The 25,772-nt window shown below is 39.4% G+C and overlaps 1 protein-coding gene across 2 annotated transcripts in view; it reads left to right on the top strand.

The window, feature by feature from the left end:
• The window catches only part of PEBP4 (phosphatidylethanolamine binding protein 4), a 594,014-nt gene that overhangs the window by 4,833 nt on the left and 563,409 nt on the right, over positions 1 to 25,772 (top strand). The window contains exon 2 of one of the 2 annotated variants that reach the window (XM_053717978.1): positions 18,717 to 18,812. The exons of the other annotated variant lie outside the window; for it this stretch is intronic. The gene's annotated coding sequence lies outside the window, so the exon portion shown is untranslated. The remainder of the gene's footprint in view (positions 1 to 18,716; positions 18,813 to 25,772) is intronic. 2 annotated transcript variants of the gene reach the window in all.

The raw sequence follows: 25,772 nt of genomic DNA, 5'->3' as shown, positions 1-25,772 counted from the left end.
CTCTGTGATTACCTTGTACCTAAGCCTCTGCAGACTGCCTCCTTATATCAGTTCTTTTGACAGACTTCCATTTTAGCCAGTTAGTGCTTACTCATAAATAACAGGAGTGAGGAAAATGTTATCTATATAACACTATTTGGCTGTGAAAAAATGTCAAAAATGTAACATAAGAGGCTGCCTTCAAGGGTTTAAAAATTAGCATATGAGCCTAACTAGGTTTAGCTTTCAACAAAGAATACCTACAGAAGAAAGCAGAATTTGATGATAAAACTGTAAATTGGAAAGTTGTTTAAAAATTGTATGCCCTATTTGAATCATGATAGTTTAATTTTCACTAGACTGTCCCTTTAAGTCCAGACCACTAAAGAGGTAAGTGTGTGAACCTGGTGGTAGCTGATTATATCCCATGCTCTGTAGTTATAACTAGGTTAAATCATTGTACTCTGGGGTATAATGGTTCTATGGGTTATTCATTGAAATCTCTCTTATTGGCCATATATCAGGGTTAAATGCACAGTGCTGAGGTGCTACTGATGTAAGAGTTAAAGCCCTTCTCTATACTGGTTACTGTCAGTATGGACTGTGCACTGTGTGGGATAGATTCTGTAAGGAGGCTTAAACCACACTTCGGTATGTGATAGCAAACTCCCAGTAGTGCATTGCCACTCCTGAGCATACCTAGGTATGCTTATGAGCAAAGGATAGGAGTACTAAGCAAATTAAATTATAGTTGTTAACTGTATATTAGTTTAAAATTGTATGATCTGAATCATGAAAGACTGACCCCTTACTTCAGTTCTTTTGATAGACTTGGATTTTAGCTAATCAGTGCTGACAATGTTATGTATATGGGACGCATGAACTGCTGTTTAGCTGTAAAAAATTGCCAAAATGCACTGAGATAGAAAGCAGCCTTCAAGGGATTAGAAATTAGAATATGAGACTAAATTTGATGATAAAAGTAAAGAGGAAAGTTGTTTAAAATCACATGCTCTATCTGAATCATGAAAGTTTAATTTTGACTAGACTGGTCAATTATTATTTAGCTATAGCGTCAAAATAACCTTTTCATGTCAACCGATTGCAGCCTCTACCATTTATATGGAGGAGCAGAAGGGAAAATACTTTTATAACACGCTACAATTCTTAAAAAAACAGGACAATGTGTATATACATATACAGGTAGCCCTCAGTTTACACCGGGGTTAGGTTCCAGGAGGAATGATTGTAAATCGAAACCGTTGTAAATTGAAACCCAGTTTATAATGTAAGTCAATGGGAAGTGAGGGGTTAGGATCCAGGCCCTCTCAAAATTGTCATAAATAACACCTAATACATTATTTTTAAAGTTTTGCAATGAAGACTTGAAATGCTAAACAGCATTATAAACCTAATAATATAGATTGTATCATCATCAAACTAAGTTTAATGAACAAAAACCATTTGCTAACAGCACCTATTTAAATAATCACGCAACATACTGCATCATTATCAAACTAAGTTTAATAAACAAAAACGTTTTTTTACTTGCATTTTTCTGCAATCAGTTCTCTGCATTGTTAGCATGTTAGATAATATTGGGTCTGCACCTATTCTATGCATTTAAATCTGCAGTGATTAAGCAGTTAGGCACCCTCATCTCAAGCTGCTGGACAGGAAGATAATAGGGAAGTGCCTGCTAAAAACTTGTTGCTCGATAGCTTATGTCTGCTCTGTGTACACAGATCAATTTCAGGCTAAGTTACATAAATTTGCTGCAAAACAAGCGGACAGCTCCACCTACTGGCTATTTTAATTAGTGCACTTTGCTTTCCAAAGCTTTTCAAAAGCAGTCACATGACTGAAAAAAAAAGGTTGTTATTCTGTAACGGTGCAAATTGAACCGGCGTAAACAGAGGGCCACCTGTGTGTGTGTGTGTGTGTGTGTGTGTATATATATATATATATATATATATATATATATATATATATATATATATATATATATATATATATATATATAACACAGGTAGCCCTCGTTTTACAACGGTTCAATTTACACCGTTTCAAAATAACAACCTTTTTTTCCAGTCATGTGACTGCTATTGAAAAGCATTGAGAAGCAGTGCATTTATTAAAATAGCCAGTAGGTGAGCTGTCTGCTTGTGTTGCAGCAAAGCCAAGCAAGCTGAAATTAATCAGTTTAACCAGACCTGAGCTATTGAGCAGATTTCAAAGGAACAAGATCTTCCTGTCTATAAATCAGTCCATATTGGAATGGATAGAAAGATCTGTTTGCAGAAAAATGCAAGTGAAGTCTGTGTTGTGTGATTATTTTATTAGGTTTATAATGCTGTTTAGTAAATGTTTTTGTTAATTTAACTTACGGCTAGATTTAGAGTTGGGCGGTAGCCGTCAAAACCAGCGTTAGAGGCTCCTAACGCTGGTTTTTACCGCCCTCTGGTATTTGGAATCAGTCAGGAAAGGGTCTAACGCTCACTTTACAGCCGCGACTTTTCCATACCGCAGATCCCCCTACGCCATTTGCGTATCCTATCTTTTCAATGGGATCTTTCTAATGCCGGTATTTAGAGTCGTGGCTGAAGTGAGCGTTAGAAATCTAACAACAAAACTCCAGCCGCAGAAAAAAAACAGGAGTTAAGAGCTTTCTGGGCTAACGCCGGTTTATAAAGCTCTTAACTACTGTGCTCTAAAGTACACTGACACCCATAAACTACCTATGTACCCCTAAACCGAGGTCCCCCCACATCGCCGCCACTCTATTAAATTTTTTAACCCCTAATCTGCCGCTCCGTACACCGCTGCCAGCTAAGTTATCCCTATCTACCCCTAATCTGCTGCCCCTAATACCGCCGACACCTATATTATATTTATTAACCCCTAATCTGCCCCCCCAACATCGCCACCACCTACCTACACTTATTAACCCCTAATCTGCCGAGCGGACCGCACCGCTACTATAATAAAGTTATTAACCCCTAATCCGCCTCACTCCCACCTCAATAACCCTATAATAAATAGTATTAACCCTAACATCGCCGACACCTAACTTCAAGCATTAACCCCTAATCTGCTGACCGGAGCTCACCGCTACTATAATAAATTTTTTAACCCCTAAAGCTAATTCTAACCCTAACACCCCCCTAAGTTAAATATAATTTTTATCTAACGAAATAAATTAACTCTTATTAAATAAATTATTCCTATTTAAAGCTAAATACTTACCTGTAAAATAAATCCTAATATAGCTACAATATAAATTAAAATTATATTGTAGCTATTTTAGGATTAATATTTATTTTACAGGCAACTTTGTAATTATTTTAACCAGGTACAATAGCTAAAATAGTTAAAATAATTACAAAATTACCTGTAAAATAAATCCTAACCTAAGTTACAATTAAACCTAACACTACACTATCAATAAATTAATTAAATAAAATACCTACAATTATCTAAAATTAAACCTAACACTACACTATCAATAAATTAATTAAATACAATACCTACAAATAACTACAATTAAATAAACTAACTAAAGTACAAAAAATAAAAAAGAACTAAGTTACAAAAAATAAAAAAATATTTACAAACATTAGAAAAATATTACAACAATTTTAAACTAATTACACCTACTCTAAGCCCCCTAATAAAATAACAAAGACCCCAAAAATAAAAAAATGCCCTACCCTATTCTAAATTAAAAAAGTTCAAAGCTCTTTTACCTTACCAGCCCTGAAAAGGGCCATTTGCGGGGCATGCCCCAAATAATTCAGCTCTTTTGCCTGTAAAAAAATACGTACAATACCCCCCCCAACATTACAACCCACCACCCACATACCACTAATCTAACCCAAACCCCCCTTAAATAAACCTAACACTAAGCCAATGAAGATCTTCCTACGTTATCTTCACCATGCCAGGTTCACCGATCGCTCCAGGCTACGAAATCTTCATCCAAGCCCAAGCGGGGGCTGGCGATCCATAATCCGGCTGAAATCTTCTATCAAGCGACGGCTGAAGAGGTCCAGAAGAGGCTCCAAAGTCTTCATCCTATCCGGGAAGAAGAGGAGATCCGGACCGGCAACCATCTTGATCCAAGCGGCATCTTCTATCTTCATCCGATGAGGAACGGCTCCATCTTGAAGACCTCCATCGCGCATCAATCTTCTTCTTCCGACGTCCAACTGAAGAATGAAGGTTCCTTTAAGGGACGTCATCCAAGAGGGCGTCCCTCTAATTCCGATTGGCTGATAGGATTCTATCAGCCAATCGGAATTAAGGTAGGAAAATTCTGATTGGCTGATGGAATCAGCCAATCAGAATCAAGTTCAATCCGATTGGCTGATCCGATCAGCCAATCGGATTGAACTTGATTCTGATTGGCTGATTCCATCAGCCAATCAGAATTTTCCTACCTTAATTCCGATTGGCTGATAGAATCCTATCAGCCAATCGGAATTCGAGGGACGCCATCTTGGATGACGTCATTTAAAGGAACCGTCATTCGGCGAGTAGGCGTCGGTAGAAGAGGTTGGATCCGCGTCGGCTGGAAGATGATGGCTTCGGAAGAAAGAAGATTGAAGATGCCGTTGATAGAAGACTTCAGCTGGATCATGGACCTCTTCAGCTCCCGCTTGGATGAAGACTTCAGCCGGATCATGGACATCTTCAGCCCCCCCTTGGGCTTGGATCAAGACATCGGAGCCAGGACGGATCGGTGTGATACCCGGCGAGGTGAAGATAAGGTAGGAAGATCTTCAGGGGCTTAGTGTTAGGTTTATTTAAGGGGGGTTTGGGTTAGATTAGGGGTATGTGGGTGGTGGGTTGTAATGTTGGGGGGGGGGTATTGTATGTGTTTTTTTTTACAGGCAAAAAAAAACGCAAAGGGCCCTTTTCAGGGCTGGTAAGGTAAAAGAGCTTTGAACTTTTTAAATTTAGAATAGGGTAGGGCATTTTTTTATTTTGGGGGTCTTTGTTATTTTATTAGGGGGCTTAGAGTAGGTGTAATTAGTTTAAAATTGTTGTAATATTTTTCTAATGTTTGTAAATATTTTTTTATTTTTTGTACTTTAGTTAGTTTATTTCATTGTATTTATTTGTAGGTATTTAATTTAATTTATTTATTGATAGTGTAGTGTTAGGTTTAATTGTATTTATTTGTAGGTATTTAATTTAATTTATTTATTGATAGTGTAGTGTTAGGTTTAATTGTAGATAATTGTAGGTATTGTATTTAATTTATTTATTGATAGTGTAGTGTTAGGTTTAATTGTAACTTAGGTAAGGATTTATTTTACAGGTAATTTTGTAATTATTTTAACTAGGTAGCTATTAAATAGTTATTAAATATTTAATAGTTATTGTACCTGGTTAAAATAAATACAAAGTTGCCTGTAAAATAAATATTAATCCTAAAATAGCTACAATATAATTATAATTTATATTGTAGCTATATTAGGGTTTATTTTACATGTAAGTATTTAGCTTTAAATAGGAATAATTTATTTAATAAGAGTTAATTTATTTCGTTAGATTTAAATTATATTTAACTTAGGGGGGTGTTAGTGTTAGGGTTAGACTTAGCTTTAGGGGTTAATACATTTATTATAGTAGCGGTGAGCTCCGATCGGCAGATTAGGGGTTAATTATTGTAGGTAGCTGGCGGCGACGTTGTGGGGGGCAGATTAGGGGTTAATAAATATAATATAGGGGTCGGCGGTGTTAGGGGCAGCAGATTAGGGGTACATAACTATAATGTATGTTGCGGCGGTGTACGGAGCGGCAGATTAGGGGTTAATAATAATATGCAGGTGTCAGCGATAGTGGGCGGCAGATTAGGGGTTAATAAATATAACATAGTGGTCGGCGATGTTAGGGGTACATAGGGATAACATAGCTGGCGGCGGTGTACGGAGCGGCAGATTAGGGGTTAATAATAATATGCAGGGGTCAGCGATAGCGGGGGGCAGCAGATTAGGGGTTAATAAGTGTAAGGTTAGGGGTGTTTAGACTCGGGGTTCATGTTAGAGTGTTAGGTGCAGACGTAGGAAGTGTTTCCCCATAGAAACAATGGGGCTGCGTTAGGAGCTGAACGCTGCTTTTTTGCAGGTGTTAGGTTTTTTTTCAGCTAAAACTGCCCCATTGTTTTCTATGGGGGAATCGTGCACGAGCACGTTTTTGAAGCTGGCCGCGTCCGTAAGCACCGCTGGTATCGAGAGTTGCAGTGGCGTTAAATATGCTCTACGCTCCCTTTTTGGAGCCTAACGCAGCCCTTCTGTGAACTCTAAATACCAGCGGTATTTAAAAGGTGCGGTATTCTGTGTTGTGTGATTATTTTATTGGGTTTAAAATGCTGTTTAGCATTTAAAGTCTTCATTTCAAAGCTTTAAAAATAATGTATTAGGTGTTACTTATGACAATTTTGAGAGGGGCCTGGAACCTATCTCCCTCACTTCCCATTGACTTACATTATAAACTGGGTTTCAATTTACAACGGTTTCGATTTACAACCATTCCTTCTGGAACCTAACCCTGGCGTAAACTGAGGGCTACCTGTGTGTGTGTGTGTGTGTGTATATATATGTATATGTGTATATATATATATATATATATATATATATATATACAGGGAGTGCAGAATTATTAGGCAAATGAGTATTTTGACCACATCATCCTCTTTATGCATGTTGTCTTACTCCAAGCTGTATAGGCTCGAAAGCCTACTACCAATTAAGCATATTAGGTGATGTGCATCTCTGTAATGAGAAGGGGTGTGGTCTAATGACATCAACACCCTATATCAGGTGTGCATAATTATTAGGCAACTTCCTTTCCTTTGGCAAAATGGGTCAAAAGAAGGACTTGACAGGCTCAGAAAAGTCAAAAATAGTGAGATATCTTGCAGAGGGATGCAGCACTCTTAAAATTGCAAAGCTTCTGAAGCGTGATCATCGAACAATCAAGCATTTCATTCAAAATAGTCAACAGGGTCGCAAGAAGCGTGTGGAAAAACCAAGGCGCAAAATAACTGCCCATGAACTGAGAAAAGTCAAGCGTGCAGCTGCCAAGATGCCACTTGCCACCAGTTTGGCCATATTTCAGAGCTGCAACATCACTGGAGTGCCCCAAAGCACAAGGTGTGCAATACTCAGAGACATGGCCAAGGTAAGAAAGGCTGAAAGACGACCACCACTGAACAAGATACACAAGCTGAAACGTCAAGACTGGGCCAAGAAATATCTCAAGACTGATTTTTCTAAGGTTTTATGGACTGATGAAATGAGAGTGAGTCTTGATGGGCCAGATGGATGGGCCCGTGGCTGGATTGGTAAAGGGCAGAGAGCTCCAGTCCGACTCAGACGCCAGCAAGGTGGAGGTGGAGTACTGGTTTGGGCTGGTATCATCAAAAATGAGCTTGTGGGGCCTTTTCGGGTTGAGGATGGAGTCAAGCTCAACTCCCAGTCCTACTGCCAGTTTCTGGAAGACACCTTCTTCAAGCAGTGGTACAGGAAGAAGTCTGCATCCTTCAAGAAAAACATGATTTTCATGCAGGACAATGCTCCATCACACGCGTCCAAGTACTCCACAGCGTGGCTGGCAAGAAAGGGTATAAAAGAAGAAAATCTAATGACATGGCCTCCTTGTTCACCTGATCTGAACCCCATTGAGAACCTGTGGTCCATCATCAAATGTGAGATTTACAAGGAGGGAAAACAGTACACCTCTCTGAACAGTGTCTGGGAGGCTGTGGTTGCTGCTGCACGCAATGTTGATGGTGAACAGATCAAAACACTGACAGAATCCATGGATGGCAGGCTTTTGAGTGTCCTTGCAAAGAAAGGTGGCTATATTGGTCACTGATTTGTTTTTGTTTTGTTTTTGAATGTCAGAAATGTATATTTGTGAATGTTGAGATGTTATATTGGTTTCACTGGTAAAAATAAATAATTGAAATGGGTATATATTTGTTTTTTGTTAAGTTGCCTAATAATTATGCACAGTAATAGTCACCTGCACACACAGATATCCCCCTAAAATAGCTATAACTAAAAACAAACTAAAAACTACTTCCAAAAATATTCAGCTTTGATATTAATGAGATTTTTGGGTTCATTGAGAACATGGTTGTTGTTCAATAATAAAATTAATCCTCAAAAATACAACTTGCCTAATAATTCTGCACTCCCTGTATATATATATACACACACACACACACTTGTATATACACACCCCTAACAATTTCCGTGATTTTCATTTATAAATAATTGGGTGTTCGGATCAGCAATTTCATTTTGATCTATCAAATAACTGAAGGACACAGTAATATTTTTAGTAGTGAAATTAGGTTTATTGGATTAACAGAAAATGTGTCTTGGAACGCTGTGTTGTTTTGCCGCCATGCATAACACCCATATTATGACCAAATAACTCAATCTTTGGTTCATCAGTCCACAGCGCCTTCTTCCAAAATGAAGCTGGCTTGTCCAAATGTACGTTTGCATACCTCAAGCGACTCTGTTTGTGGCGTGTGTGCAGAAAAGGCTTCCTCCGCATCACTCTCCCATACAGTTTCTCCTTGTGCAAAGTGCACTGAATATTTGAATGATGCACAGCAGATGATCTGCAGCAAGATGATGTTGTAGGTCTTTGGAGGTGGTCTGTGGGCTGTTTTTGACCATTCTCACCATCCTTTGCCTTTGCCTCTCCGATATTTTATTTGGTCTGCCACTTCTGGCCTTAAAGGGACACTAAACCCAAAAAATTTATTTCATGATTCAGGTAGAGAATAAAATTTTAAACAACATTCTCATTTACTTCTATTATCTAATTTGCTTCTTTCTTTAGATATCCTTTGCTGAAGAAATAGCAATTCACATGGGTGAGTCAATCACATGAGGCTTCTATGTGCAGCCACCAATCAGCAGCTACTAAGCCTATCTAGATATGCTTTTCAGCAAAGTATATTAAGAGAATGAAGCAAAATAGATAATAAAAGTAAATTACAAAGTTGTTTAAAATTGCATGCTCTTTCTCAAACATGAAAGAAAATGTTTGGGTCTTATGTCCCTTTAACAAGAACTGTGCCTGTGGTCTTCCATTTCCTCACTATGTTCCTCACAGTGGACACTGACAGCTTAAATCTCAGTGATGGCTTTTTGTAGCCTTCCCCTAAACCATAATGTTGAACAATCTTTGTTTTCAAGTCATTTGAGAGATGCTTTGAGGCCCCCATGTTGCCACTCTTCAGAGGAGAGTCAAAGAGAACAACAACTTGCAATTGGCCACCTTAAATACCTTTTCTCATGATTGGATGCACCTGTCTATGAAGTTCAAGGCTTAATGGGCTCACCAAACCAATTGTGTGTTCCAATTAATCAGTGCTAGGTAGTTACAGGTATTCAAATCAAAAAAATGACAAGGGTGCCCAAATGTATGCACCTGTCTAATTTTGTTTTGATGCATATTGTACATTTTCTGTTAATCCAATAAACCTCATTTCACTACTGAAATATTACTGTGTCCTTCAGTTATTTCTTCGAAATATGTTTTTCTCCTTGTTAAGTGTAGTCAGTCCACGGGTCATCATTACTTATGGGATATTTACTCCTCCCCAACAGGAAGTGCAAGAGGATCACCCAAGCAGAGCTGCTATATAGCTCCTCCCCTCTACGTCACACCCAGTCATTCTCTTGCACCCAACTAATAGATAGGATGTGTGAGAGGACTGTGGTGATTATACTTAGTTTTTGTATCTTCAATCAAAAGTTTGTTATTTTAAACAGCACCGGAGTGTGTTGTTCCTTCTCAGGTAGAATTTGAAGAAGAATCTACCTGAGTTTTTGTATGATCTTAGCCGGCGTAACTAAGATTCATTTTGCTGTTCTCGGCCATTCTGAGGAGTGAGGTAAACTTCAGATCAGGGGACAGCGGGCAGGTTCACCTGCAAAGAGGTATGTTGCAGTATATTATTTTCTGAGGAATGGAATTGACTGAGAAAATACTGCCAATACCGATATAATGTAAGTTCAGCCTTAAATGCAGTAGTAGCAACTGGTATCAGGCTGTTATGTATATATGTTTACACTTCAGTATTCTGGGGAATGGCACTTCACTGGGACAATACTGTATGCATATAACTTTTTAGCCTATCTTGCAGTGGGAACGACTAGCAGCAGGCTTTTTAATAACATTTCATATTGTTAGATTTTAAACGTTTGCTGGTATGTTAAATCGTTTAATTATCTGAGGTACTTGGTGAAAAATTGTTTTGGGCACTGTTTTTCCACTTGGCTGTCGTTTATTTTAAATTTAAAACAGTTTCACTGAACTTCCCTCACTGTTGTGTGTGAGGGGGAGGGGCCTATTTTGGCGCTTTTGCTACGCATGAGAAATTCAGTCACAAGTCTGTTTCTCTCCCTGCATGATCCGGATCGTCTCTACAGAGCTCAAGGGTCTTCAAAACTTATTTTGAGGGAGGTAATCACTCACAGCAGACCTGTGAGATTGTGCTTTGACTGTGATAAAAAACGTTTATATTTTGTACATTTTTTTCTGCTATTAAGGGTTAGTTATCCATTGCTATTGGGGGCAATCCTTTGCTAAATTTATGGCTTTACCGGGAAAAATTTGGTTTTTATAACTTCTCCGGTTCATTGTTATTCAACTGTCATAGTTCTTTTTTCTGTGCTTCTTAAAGGCACAGTACGTTTTACTTTTGCTTGTAAATTGAGTGAAAAGTATTTCCAAGCTTGCTAGTTTGTTAAACATGTCTGACTCAGAGGAATATCTCTGTGCTATATGTGCAAAAGCCAAGGTGGAGCCCAATAGAAATTTATGTACTAATTGCATTGATGCTACTTTAAATAAAAGTCATTCTGTACAAATTGAACATCATTCACCAAACAACGAGGGGGAAGTTATGCCGACTAACTTGCCTCACGTGTCAGTACCTGCATCTCCCGGTCGGGAGGTGCGTGATATTGTAACGCCGAGTACTTCAGGGCGGCCATTACAAATCACACTACAGGACATGGCTAATGTTATGACTGAAGTTTTGTCTAAATTACCAGAACTTAGAGGTAAGCGAGATCACTCTGGAGTGAGAACAGAGTGCGCTGATATTAGGGCCATGTCAGATACTGCGTCACAATTTGCAGAACATGAGGACGGAGAGCTTCATTCTGCGGGTGACGGATCTGATCCAAATAAACTGGATTCAGACATTTCAAATTTTAAGTTTAAGCTGGAAAACCTCTGTGTATTACTAGGGGAGGTGTTAGCGGCTCTGAATGATTGTAACACAGTTGCAATACCAGAGAAAATGTGTAGGTTGGATAAATATTTTGCGGTACCGACGAGTACTGACGTTTTTCCTATACCTAAGAGACTTACTGAAATTGTTACTAAGGAGTGGGATAGACCCGGTGTGCCTTTCTCACCCCCTCCTATATTCAGAAAAATGTTTCCAATAGACGCCACCACACGGGACTTATGGCAAACGGTCCCTAAGGTGGAGGGAGCAGTTTCTACTTTAGCTAAGCGTACCACTATCCCGGTGGAGGATAGCTGTGCTTTTTCAGATCCAATGGATAAAAAGTTAGAGGGTTACCTTAAGAAAATGTTTGTTCAACAAGGTTTTATATTGCAACCCCTTGCATGTATTGCGTCTGTCACGGCTGCGGCAGCATTTTGGTTCGAGTCTCTGGAAGAGACCCTTGACTCAGCACCATTAGATGAGATTTCACACAAGCTTAAAACCCTTAAGCTAGCTAATTCATTTATTTCAGATGCCGTAGTACATTTAACTAAACTTACGGCTAAGAATTCCGGATTCGCCATTCAGGCGCGCAGAGCACTGTGGCTAAAATCCTGGTCAGCTGATGTAACTTCTAAATCTAAATTACTTAACATACCTTTCAAGGGGCAGACATTATTCGGGCCCGGTTTGAAAGAAATTATCGCTGATATTACAGGTAGGTAAAGGCCATGCCCTGCCTCAAGACAGAGCCAAACCAAGGGCTAGACAGTCTAATTTTCGTGCCTTTCGTAACTTCAAGGCAGGAGCAGCATCAACTTCCTCTGCTCCAAAACAGGAAGGAGCTGTTGCTCGCTACAGACAAGGCTGGAAACCTAACCAGTCCTGGAACAAGGGCAAGCAGGCCAGGAAAACCTGCTGCTGCCCCTAAGACAGCATGAAGTGAGGGCCCCCGATCCGGAAACGGATCTAGTGGGGGGCAGACTTCTCTCCCTTCGCCCAGGCTTGGGCAAGAGATGTCCAGGATCCCTGGGCGTTAGGAGATCATATCTCAGGGATATCTTCTGGACTTCAAAGCTCTCCTCCACAAGGGAGATTTCACCTTTCAAAGGTTGTCAACAAACCAGATAAAGAAAGAGGCGTTTCTACGCTGTGTACAAGACCTTTTACTAATGGGAGTGATCCACCCAGTTCCGCGGTCGGAACACGGACAAGGGTTTTACTCAAATCTGTTTGTGGTTCCCAAAAAAGAGGGAACCTTCAGACCAATCTTGGATTTAAAGATCCTAAACAAATTCCTAAGAGTTCCATCGTTCAAAATGGAAACTATCGGACAATCTTACCCATGATCCAAAAGGGTCAGTACATGACCACAGTGGATTTAAAGGATGCCTTACCTTCACATACCGATTCACAAAGATCATTACCGGTATCTAAGGTTTGCCTTCCTAGACAGGCATTACCAGTTTGTAGCTCTTCCATTCGGATTGGCTACGGCTCCAAGAATCTTCACAAAGGTTCTGGGCGCTCTTCTAGCGGTACTAAGACCGCGAGGAATTTCGGTGGCTCCGTACCTAGACGACATTCTGATACAAGCGTCAAGCTTTCAAACTGCCAAGTCTCATACAGAGTTAGTACTGGCATTTCTAAGGTCGCATGGGTGGAAGGTGAACGAAGAGAAGAGTTCTCTCTTTCCACTCACAAGAGTTCCCTTCTTGGGGACTCTTATAGATTCTGTAGAAATGAAGATCTACCTGACAGAAGACAGGTTAACAAAGCTTCAAAATGCTTGCCGTGTCCTTCATTCCATTCAACACCCGTCAGTGGCTCAATGCATGGAGGTAATCGGCTTAATGGTAGCGGCAATGGACATAGTTCCCTTTGCACGCCTACATCTCAGACCGCTGCAATTGTGCATGCTAAGTCAGTGGAATGGGGATTACTCAGATTTGTCCCCTACTCTGAATCTGGATCAAGAGACCAGAAATTCTCTTCTATGGTGGCTTTCTCGGCCACATCTGTCCAGGGGGATGCCATTCAGCAGACCAGACTGGACAATTGTAACAACAGACGCCAGCCTACTAGGTTGGGGCGCTGTCTGGAATTCCCTGAAGGCTCAGGGATCATGGACTCAGGAGGAGAGTCTCCTCCCAATAAACATTCTGGAATTGAGAGCAGTTCTCAATGCCCTTCTGGCTTGGCCTCAGTTAACAACTCGAGGGTTCATCAGGTTTCAGTCGGACAACATCACGACTGTAGCTTACATCAACCATCAAGGAGGGACAAGAAGCTCCCTAGCGATGATGGAAGTATCAAAGATAATTCGCTGGGCAGAGTCTCACTCTTGCCATCCTGTCAGCGATCCACATTCCTGTAGTGGAGAACTGGGAGGCGGATTTCCTAAGTCGTCAGACTTTTCATCCGGGGGAGTGGGAACTTCATCCGGAGGTCTTTGCCCAAATACTTCGACGTTGGGGCAAACCAGAGATAGATCTCATGGCGTCTCGCCAGAACGCCAAGCTCCCTTGTTACGGGTCCAGGTCCAGGGACCCGGGAGCGGTCCTGATAGATGCTTTGACAGCACCTTGGACCTTCGGGAATGGCCTATGTGTTTCCACCCTTCCCGATGCTTCCTCGATTGATTGCCAGGATCAAACAGGAGAGAGCATCGGTGATTCTAATAGCGCCTGCGTGGCCACGCAGGACCTGGTATGCAGATCTAGTGGACATGTCATCCTGTCCACCTTAGGTCTCTGCCTCTGAGACAGGACCTTCTGATTCAGGGTCCTTTCAAACCTCAAAATCTAACTTCTCTGAAGCTGACTGCTTGGAAATTGAACGCTTGATTTTATCAAAGCGTGGATTTTCAGAGTCAGTAATTGATACCTTAATACAGGCTAGGAAACCTGTTACCAGAAAGATTTACCATAAAATATGGCGTAAATACTTACATTGGTGCGAATCCAAGAGTTACTCATGGAGTAAGGTTAGGATTCCTAGGATATTGTCTTTTCTACAAGAAGGGTTTAGAAAAGGGTTTATCTGCTAGTTCCTTAAGGGACAGATTCTCAGCTCTGTCCATTCTTTTACACAAACGTCTGTCAGAAGTTCCAGACGTTCAGGCTTTTCAGTCAGGCTTTGGCCAGGATTAAGCCTGTGTTTAAAACTGTTGCTCCACCATGGAGCTTAAATTTAGTTCTTAACGTTTTACAGGGTGTTCCGTTTGAACCCCTTCATTCCATTGATATCAAATTGTTATCTTGGAAAGTTCTGTTTTTAATGGCTATTTCCTCGGCTCGAAGAGTCTCTGAGTTATCAGCCTTACATTGTGATTCTCCTTATCTGATTTTTCATTCAGACAAGGTAGTTCTGCGTACTAAACCTGGGTTCTTACCTAAGGTAGTCACTAACTAGGAATATCAATCAAGAGATTGTTGTTCCATCATTGTGTCCTAACCCTTCTTCAAAGAAGGAACGACTTCTGCACAATCTAGATGTAGTCCGTGCCCTGAAATTTTATTTACAGGCAACTAAAGATTTTCGCCAAACTTCTTCCCTGTTTGTCGTTTATTCTGGACAGAGGAGAGGTCAAAAAGCTTCTGCTACCTCTCTCTCCTTTTTGGCTTCGTAGCATAATACGTTTAGCCTATGAGACTGCTGGACAGCAGCCTCCTGAAAGAATTACAGCTCATTCTACTAGAGCTGTGGCTTCCACTTGGGCCTTTAAGAATGAGGCATCTGTTGAACAGATTTGCAAGGCTGCAACTTGGTCTTCTCTTTATACTTTTTCCAAATTTTACAAATTTGACACTTTTGCTTCTTCGGAGGCTGTTTTTGGGAGAAAGGTTCTTCAGGCAGTGGTCCCTTCCGTATAAAGATCCTGCCTGTCCCTCCCGTCATCCGTGTACTTTAGCTTTGGTATTGGTATCCCATAAGTAATGATGACCCGTGGACTGACTACACTTAACAGGAGAAAACATAATTTATGCTTACCTGATAAATTCCTTTCTCCTGTAGTGTAGTCAGTCCACGGCCCGCCCTGTTTTTTATGGCAGGTCTAAATTTTTAAATTATACTCCAGTCACCACTGCACCCTATAGTTTCTCCTTTCTCGTTTGGTTCTTCGGTCGAATGACTGGGTGTGACGTAGAGGGGAGGAGCTATATAGCAGCTCTGCTTGGGTGATCCTCTTGCACTTCCTGTTGGGGAGGAGTAAATATCCCATAAGTAATGATGACCCGTGGACTGACTACACTACAGGAGAATGGAATTTATCAGGTAAGCATAAATTATGTTTTATTGAGGTTTTGCATAAAATAATAACATACAATGATAGCCATGCAGTGATAGTGACATCAACTCAATGTGCCAAAAGAACATTTTGAGAACAAAGAAAAAGAAAGAGCATAGGAGAACGTCATATGACATATTATAGGCTTTACAAACCTCCCTTTTACAATATTAGTAGCTTATGCTGATGACTATTTAGCTGGTCACTTATCAGCAACTTTGTTGTAAAGGTAAAAAAACACATGATAGTCATTCTGTTGGCCACACATGAGCCCTGATCATAAGGGTATTTGTCGGTGGATAAGCACCGCTCAGATACGTGTAGCATAAGTAAAGTTGGCTACTGTGACTAGTGTGGAAATAAAATGTACATTTAAAAAGCAGATAAACACCGCTTAGAAATTGGTACAAAAAAGTAAGCGTAGTAGACCTGGAAGAGGAGCTATAACTTTACTAATAGCTGAAGCCAAGTTAGAGTTAAACTGGGGCTTCACAGTGAGCGAGTATAATAATTATATAAAGTGCTAAAATACAGAGCATACACATAGAGAAACTGTTTTGTAACAGCTAAGCTAATATACACTGTGCAAACTACATTAAACATTTCGGCTATAGCCAAATAATCTTGACATATGTGCTCCACCAAAATGTTTAGAAATATATTCTAACTCTGTGGAAAGGCGGATATCTGGGAATTTCTATAAAGAATACTATCAAGTTTTGACGCTGAAAATAAATGAGCTTAATAGCAGAGACCCGTGCCATAGTATTACATACAATTGAGTTATGTGTATAAAATACTGCAAATATATCATGCATTATGTCAGGGTTATCTGAAACAGAATGGGCATAATAGCTATTAACTTTAGTAATTCGTCTAGGGAAGTAGCATACATTTCTTACTAGTTTAATGGGCAACTAATAACTAGGGGTATAAGAGGGATATGTTGCAGGAAAGATACCAGTGGCTCTACTTAAGTATGTTGTATTAGCCCCAATCCCTAATGCAAACAGATAAGCAAATAAATACTGAGACGGAGGGTAACAGTGCTGTGTATTAAACTTTAGGCTGTATATAGGGATAAGAAGAGGTGATAGGACCAACTCTTCGAGAGTATCCATATAAAGCACCAAGTTAAACATAAACTCTAGAGTTGGACCGCAAAAATAATTTTAGGGGCTCATCAGTGATTAAGAAATAATATACATATGAGACTCTCATAACATCAGATGAAACATTGTCATGATAAGAAACTCTAAACTTAATTCTCTGTCAATAACATACTGTATTAGTTTGACAGCATGTGTAAGTGTTACTGCTAGGAGCGGTATTAAATATATGTAAACAGGTAATATCTCAAAAAATTGACTCAGTCAGTTGGATCCAATGTATAACCAAATTAAATACTAGCTGATCCCAGATCTGTCATATTCTATTGCGGTATCCACTAGTTGAAGTCCGTGTGTTCTAGTGTCCGATATATTAAGGCTTTGTAGAACGACACTCTTATGATAGAGATCCACATCAGTTGTGTTATGCTGAGTATAGAGAAAAAAGTGAGTCCGCTTATGTATAGGCCTCCACGGGTCTGGAACTTTCTCATGCCAGCAAATCAAGGATTTTGACCTGATATACGTCCTGTGTGTTGCGGGAGTCTGTCTTGCCGTTCCCTTATTTCGACTCCGGTAGTCTTTTCGTCCCTTCTGTGTTTCCAGGTTCTGAAGACCTCCACGTATATATATCTCTGAGTGTGATAGATTTACTCGCCAGGGGGTCGGCCGCATCCCTCTGGACATCGCCCGACAGAGGCTTTTCAGCGGGTCCTCCCTCTTGTGTGATGGTATGGGGGAAGTTTGGTCTGTCAGGGATCCCAATTTTCCGATGAGGTGAGATTGATTTGCATTCCGCTTTCATTTCACAAGTACACAGAGTGCTCCGACTGCCATCTAATACGGGGCCTACATGGCATTCATCTGCTTGATGATCACCTTGCTGTACAAATAGTAGCTACCGCCACTTGCATGTATGGCTGCCTCGTGTATCAGATGTGTCTCTGAGTATTTGTGCAAGTTCATCAAACCCGTTATGAAGCCACTGTTCCAGGTTTTTAAGCAAGGCTTTAATTAGTGAACATTGATCATCCTCCATGCTTAATAGTAGCACCCGAATACTCGGGGGGGGGGGGGTTAGATGTCTGTAAACTAGGCCTCTGCCAGTAGCCATTTGTAATCCGTTGTAATGCTCCGATGCAGGTATAACTTGTCAAAAAAATTGAACAAAAAACCCTCATCAGTTGACTCGGCAAGATGTCTTAATTTCATTTCTGTAGTTTCTCAGGATAGATGACTGAAATAATCATAGATATATAGTAGATTATCTGCCGGAGTTATAGAGCTTTAAGTTTTTGCTACCGGTCATGGCCTTCAGTTATTTGATAGATCAAACACCCAATTATTTATAAATGAAAATCATGGAAATTGTCAGGGGTGCCTAAACTTAGCCCTGGTGTCACGCTCACACACCTTTCCTGTTTGTGCTGTTTGTGCAGCCTGTTTGGCATTTTAACTAAGCCTAATAAATTGGATTTTATTTTACACAAAAGCTGGATCCTGCCTTCTTTGTGCCTAAACTTTTGCATACAACTGTATATATAATTTGCATGCTTATATTTTGCACACTATTGTGAAAGTATTCAACAGTTGCCAGTGGCTGCAGTTGCATAACCTGGCCATGCTTTTTCAGGACTAGTAGTTTTCTGCGGAGCCTGAGCTGAGTTTAACCGTTTAACGACATGGATGTGCACTGTACATCATATGTGGATTTTAGCCCTGTACTAGCGCGTGTCTCACAGAAAGCGGCAAAACATACTATTACTACATTTCTCACTTCAGGGGTCTTTCATTAACTAATTAAGGGGTTAAAGGGACATTAAACCCCAAAAAATTATTTCATGATTTTCAGATAGAGAATACAGTTTTAAACAACATTCCTATTTACTTCTATTATTAGGGTGACCATATTGCCGCTTTAAAAAGGGACATACATGTCAGGGCTGTTTAAAGAAGTGTTTTGTATAAGAACCCTGACATATGTATTTTTCATGTGTGTCCCTTTTTAAAGCGGCAATATGGTCACCCTATCTATTATCTAATTTGCTTCATTCTTTAGATATCCTTTGCTGAAGAAATAACAATGCACATGGGTGAGCCAATCACACGAGGCCAATTTGGGTTTATTGTCCCTTTTACTACTTAGACTTGTAAGGTAAGTAGTGCTAAAATTACATTCTCTGTCTTTTTTTGCACTACAATAGCTCTTTAATGGTCACCTGCTTATGAATTAGGATTGAGTAAGACAGTTTAGGGGAGAAACCTTTACAACAGGTTGAAGAGCAGTTATAAAGACAGATATTGAGTGAAGCATTTACATGTTAAAATAAAATAAAGTCACCTATGTGACAGCTCTCAATTTTGAAGGAAGCCACACAAGTGGAATATGCTGGCAGTCAGCAAACACTTTTGCAGAGGTTGTGCAAAGACTTTCCACAGTTCAAGCTCTTAAAGGGATATGAAACGGAAAAATGTTCTATTGTGATTCAGACATAAATTTGCTTAGTTCCCATGATATTCTGTATTGAAGAGATACCTAGATAGGAATCTGGAGCACTACATGGCAGGAAATAGTGCTGCCATCTAGTGCACTTGCAAATGGATAACATTTTTACAAAACTGCAGCCATATAGTGTTCCAGAAATAGGCCGACTCCTAAGCATACCTCCCTGCTTTTCATCAAAAGATAAGAGAACGAATAAAAATTGAAAATAGAAGTAAATTAGAAAATTGTTAAAAATCATATGCTCTATCTGAATCATGAAAGTAAAAACGTGAGTTTGATATCCCTTTAAAGGAATATACTATTAAATGTAACAATCTATAAAATGTTTAATTACGACAAATAATACAACGTTGCAATTTGTACATTCATTGTTTATTTAGTCTGGTTTTGCTGTAAAAAAACACTTGTTAATTTTACTTGCCCCACACATCACAGAGAGGCTGCAGAGCATATGTTTTTAGAGGGACATGATTGAGACAGCATATGTGATTTTAAAGAACCCTCCAATTTACTTCTGTTATTTAATTTGCTTCTTTTCATTGGTTCACAGATGTGTTCAGCTAGTTCCCAGTAGTGCATAGTGAATACTTCAACAAAGGATACCAAGAGAATGAAGCAAATTTGACAATAGAAGTACATTGGAAAGGTGTTTAAAATCACATGCTGTATCTGAATCAGAAAAGAAACATTTTGGGTTTCATGTCCCTTTAAGTATGTAGCAGATTGTTTCGAGCCAGCTACAGGGTACACATTCATTTAATATGGCCCTAATAACCAGAATAAAAGGAGATAAGATAAATATACCTAAGAGGGTTAAAAAGGGTGTGTGCTAAAGACTGCAATTGTGATAACAAAATACTAATTTTAAACAGTTTGAAATAATTTGTTTTGTTTGCAGATCTTTTGTAATGAGAGCTTAAAGGAATATTAACACTAACGGCCAGATTACGAGTTTTGCATTAGAGGCTATGCGGTGCTAACAAGCAGTTTTTTTCTCGCCGCTCACTTACCTGCAGTGCTGGTATTGCAGGTTTTTATAAACCCGGCGTTAAAAGGCAAGAAGTGAGCGTTGAGCAAAATTTTGCTCCTTACCGCACTCTAATACCAGCGCTGCTTAAGTCAGCGGTGAGCTGGTCGTATGTGCTCATGCACAATTTCCCCATAGGAATCAATGGGGAGAGCGGGCTGAGAAAAAGTCTAACACCTGCAAAAAAGCAGCGTAAAACTCAGTAACGCAGCCCCATTGATTCCTATGGGGAAATAAAAGTTATGTCTACACCTAACACCCTAAACACCCCTAATCTTACACTTATTAACCCCTAATCTGCCGCCCCCGACATCGCCGACACCTACATTATATTTATTAACCCCTAATCTGCCACTCCAGACACCGCCGCCACCTACATTATACTTATGAACCCCTAATCTGCTGCCCCAAATCAATCTTCAGGGGGTTAGTGTTAGTTTTTTTTAAGGGTGTATTGGGTGGGTTTTATTTTTTAGATTAGGGTTTGGCCCACAAAAGAGCTAACTGCCCTTTTAAGGGCAATGCCCATCCAAATGCCCTTTTCAGGGCAATGGGGAGCTTAGGTTTTTTAGATAGTAGTTTTAGATAGAGGGTTGGTTGTGTGGGTGGTGGGTTTTACTGTTGGGGGGTTGTTTGTATTTTCTTTTACAGGTAAAAGAGCTGATTACTTTGGGGCAATGCCCCGCAAAGGTCCTTTTAAGGGTTATTGATAGTTTAGTTTAGGCTAGCGTTTTTTTTTTTATTTTGGGGGGCATTTTTTATTTTGATAGGGCTATTCGATTAGGTGTAATTAGTTTAAATATCTTGTAATTTGTTTATTTTCTGTAATTTAGTGTTGCTTTTTTGTACTTTAGCTAATTTAATTTAATTGTTTTTAATTTAGTTAATTTATTTAATTGTAGGGTTAGGTTAGGTGTTATTGTAACTTAAATAGTTAATAGCTGTTTAGTAACTATTCTACCTAGTTAAAATAAATACAAACTTGCCTGTAAAATAAAAATAAACCATAAGCTAGCTACAATGTAACTATTGGTTATATTGTAGCTAGCTTAAGGTTTATTTTATAGCTAAGTATTTAGTTTTAAATAGGAATAATTTAGGTAATAATATTAATTTTTATTTAGATTTATTGTAATTATATTTAAGTTAGGCGGTGTTAGGGTTAGACTTAGGTTTAGGGGTTAATACATTTAGTATAGTGGCAGCAACATTGGGGGCGGCAGATTAGGGGTTAATAAATGTAGGTAAGTGGTGGCGATGTTAGGGACGGCAGATTAGGGGTTAATAATATTAGGACCTCTTAACGCTGCTTTTTTACCTTAACGCACAACTCGTAATCTAGCAGATCGATTGTAATATATAATGTTTAATATTGTGTACAAATGCAACTTTGCAATATATATATATATATATATATATATATATATATATATATATTTACTGTAATTTATTAACTGTAAAAATTGTGTCTTCAATTCCACTGGGTGTCTGTAAAGTAATGGACACCACCATATTGAAACATAGGTTTCCTTATCTAATATCTTCAGCAGAGGACAATTAGGGGCAGGTAAACAATCCATATTCCACACAGCCATTCTTTGCAAATTGAATATGTCCCTGATTGTCTTCAGCAGAAAGATTTGATAAGGGATACCTAGGTTTCAACATGTCAGCAACCATTACTTTTTAGACACTAACCTACTTTATGAATACTAAACTAACTTATTTCTTCAATATTTTTAAAAAAATTATATAATATTTAAGGACAGATTTACTTATTAGGTTGATCTTTGACCTAAAATAATACATCATATTTAGCATTTATTTTTACTGATTAATGTCCCTTTAATTATTTATAAATGTGTATCTATCTAATGTGTATGTGTGTCTATGTGTGTATATATATATATGTGTGTGTATGTATATGTATATATATATATATATATATATATATATATATATATATATATATATATATATTGAAATAAGCACTCACTGGACTTTAGCCATCAGTGACAAAAAAGCTTCTTTAATATGTGATGTTTCGGGACAAAAAAGCTGTCCCTTCCTCTGACAAACAACCAGTGCAACAAACGAAGCTTTAAAGACCTTTGTAACCCTCCACCTTGATCACAGCCAATCCCTGCTGTCCGTGTGCAAACACATAGTGGCATCATAAGATAACATGCAATGTTAATTAAGGAACAACAAAACAGTGTTCAATGTATATAATGTGCAATCTTTGTTCATGTTTTGTAAAGTGCATAAACTTCTAAATGTCACCCCAATACTGATCAGTCATGACGAGTATTCAGGGAACTGTATTCAGCCGATCGTTACTGAACAAAAACTTAACAATAACAGCAACAAACTCCACCTCGAAAAGCAGCCAATAGGGAGCAGAGAGGCCTTTCGGGCCTCCATCAAGTGCTCCAATCATCTGAGTCTAAGCCAATCTCCAATAGGTGTATCACATTCACACCCTACTGTTTACTTAGTGCACTGAAACCATGATCATATAATATATATCGCTACATAGTCCCACTGACAAATATAACTACTTGTCTCATGGATTTCCTCCACACATATCAACGATCTATAGAGCACTGCTCATTTGAGTATATTTAACATCTCCCCACTTGCACATCGTGTACCCTGTAGTAGTTGTTACTATCCCATTGGGCTTGTACACAGACCTCGCCTGCTGTAGGCGTGGCCAAAGAATGTTATGACAGCAGCCTAACATACCCATCAACTTAAATATAAAAATTTAAAAACTGTCAGCATCACAGTTAACAGTGTCCAGTCTTCTAATTACATACAAGCTCCCTTAATATGTATCTACTAGAATCACTGATCGCCACCTTCGCGCTCTAACAGAAACACAGACCCCAAAAATGTCTCCTGACATACTCCTAATCAGCACGTCCCCAGAGTACAAATGTATCCTCCATCTGCACCCTTATGCAGCAAGACCTCCCAGTAATGTCGTGGGAGTGTTCACTATCCCTAATGTGCCCCACCTAGGGAGCCATTACATAGAAACCTGGAAACCTCTGTGGGAGTGACCAGTGGAAGCCCAATAAATATTACGCAAGATGTCACTGCAAGTGATCACCCAGTTTAATCGGTGCTCCTATACACTATAACCATTAAGCTCACAGGAAACCCCCCTTTTTGGGGGGACTATCTCCACGCAGGATTAGAACGGGTGTGTCAGACAATACCCCCCCTTAAACTCAAAGTGTAAAAAACCTTTTATATTGCAAAAAAACTAATCTAGTCCACCTCATCCTATCACTATGTCAAATACCATCACCATAACGGATTAAATAGAATATGAACTATAGAATCAAAAGTAATAGAAAATGAATAGAAATTTAATAAAGCACCAGCCATAGGGCTCCTGGCAATCAGGGCTCATAACTACCGCTCACCGAGGGGTCAACCCTACAAACCTACCCTCTTAGCGGTATCTGATCCAAAACCTCATCAGAGACAGGACAATCAACCAACAAGCAGAAACCCAATACCCCCCTTAAACTCAAAGTGTAAAAAACCTTTTATATTGCAAAAAAACTAATCTAGTCCACCTCATCCTATCACTATGTCAAATACCATCACCATAACGGATGAAATAGAATATGAACTATAGAATCAAAAGAAATAGAAAATTAATAGAAATTTAATAAAGCACCAGCCATAGGGCTCCTGGCAATCAGGGCTCATAACTACCGCTCACCGAGGGGTCAACCCTACAAACCTACCCTCTTAGCGGTATCTGATCCAAAACCTCATCAGAGACAGGACAATCAACCAACAAACAGAAACCCAATAACATCAGCTAATATCAGAACCCCTATACCCCGCTACTGATCAACAGTGGGTATGCCTAAACACCACAATGTGAATATAGTGTGAGAAATATCAAACTGTTACTTTAAAAAATAAATTTAAAAACAACTGTAAAACATATATGACTGGATTCTCTAATGGTATCAATCAATTGCAACTACATTCAACTTCTTCATATGTTCTAATCTATTTTCCTTGACTGATGTAGATGTACTTAAGAATGGCATCATATGCTTTCATTAACACAAGTAGTGTGGAATACTTCTGTGCTTAAGGTTTTGTTCGAATCATGGGGCCACCCCCTTCAACCTCCAGCCAACCTTATATTTTGTTATCAGATCATAAACTCACAATTATGCTGATCGTGCCTGACAGGGCGGTCAGGAATACCATTCACTCATGATCGTGGACTCTCATTAGTAATGACTCTCATCCGTCACTTATGATCTCACTAGAGGTAGCATTGCCACCCTGTGTGTAAATTTAGTCCCCTCGGGCTAAGGGTGCCCAGTTCGTAGATCCATCTTGCCTCCTTCTGTAAGAGGATCCTTGCTCTATCTCCACCTCTTCTTAATTTAGGGATGTAATCTATGATTCGAAATCTCAGATCCTGCACAGTATGTCCCGCCTCCATGAAGTGTCGAGCCACTAGTAAGTCTGATTTCTCTTTTAGGATAGCTGTCCGAATACTTGATCGATTGTTTGCCATCCGAGTTCTTGCGTCATCCACTGTCTTCCCTGTATAAAATATCCCACAGAGGCAGTTAAGGAGATAAACCACATATTGTGCCTTACGAATATTTCTTATTAAGGTAGGTACGTGACATCTTCTTGCGTGCAAGATAGAGTTGTGTGCTGTTACTTTCCGAAAAAGAGTTGTTCCCAATTTGTCTGTACTTTTAAAGATTCTTACATCCAGATAGTCTACAGATTCAGTGCTAGCTGTATGGCTGAATCTGATAGTACTTTGCATCTCATTCAGATTCTTGATCCAAGTATTTAAACTTCTCCATCACTCCAAATGAGGAACAGATCATCTATATATCGACAATAATATTTGATGTTATGCATCTCATACACCCTCATTCTTTCAGGTTCGTAGTCAGCCATATACAGTTTGGCAGGGATGGGGCCACATTGGAACCCATCACTGTGCCGTATATTTGTAAATAAAACGTCTTGTCAAAACGAAAGAAGTTCTCTGTCAGACAGAGCCTTAATAGCGTGATGAGGACTTCTTCAGGAGGGCCAATATATGCCACCTTTCTCAAACTTTTGGCCACAGCCGCTATACCCAAATCATGCTGTATTACAGTATATAAGCTAGCTACATCTAGCGTTAACAATATATCTGTGAGGCTGATGCCAGTGAGTTGAATGATCTGTGAGATAAAGTCAGTGGAGTCACAAATGTATGATCTCTGTTGTTTCACCCATGGCTGTAAATAGAAATCCACAAATTGTGCCAGGGGTTGCAATAATGAACCCCTGGCAGAGACTATGGGTCTCCCTGGTGGTCTTACTGCGTTCTTGTGGATTTTAGGAAGCGTATACATAATTGGTGTGACCGGGAAATCACGTTGCAGAAACTTAAATTCCTGTTCTGAGATTTGCCTTGCATCTCTCCACTCAGAGAGTATGGCATCAATCTTCCTCTTCAATTGATGAGTGGGATCTCCCCTTAGGGGTAGGTATGTGTTGGTATCCACGAGTTGCTTCATTATCTC

This window comes from Bombina bombina, chromosome 6 (assembly GCF_027579735.1).
Source record: "Bombina bombina isolate aBomBom1 chromosome 6, aBomBom1.pri, whole genome shotgun sequence".
NCBI lineage: Eukaryota > Metazoa > Chordata > Amphibia > Anura > Bombinatoridae > Bombina > Bombina bombina.
Note: the sequence above shows the minus strand (reverse complement) of the source record. Positions and strands in the feature narration are given on the sequence as shown.